Source organism: Cricetulus griseus, chromosome 2, assembly GCF_003668045.3.
Source record: "Cricetulus griseus strain 17A/GY chromosome 2, alternate assembly CriGri-PICRH-1.0, whole genome shotgun sequence".
NCBI classification, from domain to species: Eukaryota; Metazoa; Chordata; class Mammalia; order Rodentia; family Cricetidae; genus Cricetulus; species Cricetulus griseus.
The window spans coordinates 224,594,898-224,596,063 of record NC_048595.1 but is presented as its reverse complement, the minus strand read 5'-3'; positions in this window follow the sequence as shown (position 1 = coordinate 224,596,063).

The window sequence follows — 1,166 nt, the reverse complement described above, 5'->3', positions numbered from 1 at the left end:
ACATTGGCCCTGACACCAGAGCCAACTCTGTCTCTGACCAACTGAAACACAAAACCAACCAATTCCTGAACATGAAACAAACCAATCCCTGAGCCCCCTGATTCTGAACCCCAGAGTCAGTGACAGAAACACATCCAGGATTTGGAACCTGAGCCAGTGAAAGAAACACTTCATTTCTAAACCCAGAACCAAAGAAATACTCTGAAACCAGTGCCAAAAAATACACTTTGATACACTTTGTCCCTAGAATTGGAGCCAGTGAAAGAAATATGCCTTATCCCTAAAATTAGAGCCAAAGTCTAAAAAGGACCAGGGAAAGAAACAGTTTGCCCTGAAATCAGAGCCATCTCTGCCCCTGACCCACTAAACTAACCAATCCCTGAGTAGAATAACTTCTCCGTGGGAAAACTCCACCCCCAAGAAGCCCTATATAAGCCTGTCTGCCTGTTCAACAGTTGGCTGTCCTTCCCCTCCCTGTCAGGGGCAGCCACTGTCCTGGACTCCTCCTTCCCAAATAAATCTCTTTCTCAAAAGAGTCTTGGGTGAAGATCTTCATTCACCAGAACAGAATAGAAGAACTTGCTGAGACATTCCCTTAGGGAGACTGAGCAAGGCTGTAGCAGAGAAAAATAGTAACTTTTCACAGGAGATGGAGGAGATTTCTACATTTTTGCAGAGGCTTCCCCCTTAGCAGACTGTAGCTGAAGAAGTAACATCTTGGGCCAAAGAAGAAGCAAGAAGTGGTTAGCTGTAACCACTCTCTTCAGGAGAGGAGCAGGATTATAGTGGGGAATTACCAATACGGAGTCAGGTAGAAATATAAAGGTATTTAATAGGGAAAAGCCTTACTTACAGAGCGACCTAGCCAGCCGGCATGGCAGCAGCCTGAACAGCAAGAAGCAAAGAGAAACCGAAAGCGCAAACGCACTTCGTCACTACGTCACTCTGGCCACGCCCTCACAAGCGTGATCAGGCATACCTGTAGCCAGCCCCTAAGCAGGCGTGGCTACAGCTTCCCCTACAATTCCCCTTTTAGTCTAAAAGAGGATTAAAACTTAACAGTGTAAAGTATCCAAAATTAACAATCATAAAGGTAAAATATAAGAAGATACAACAATCTGCTTATGTCACATCCTAACTATCTATTTTAACTAAACCCTAAAGTC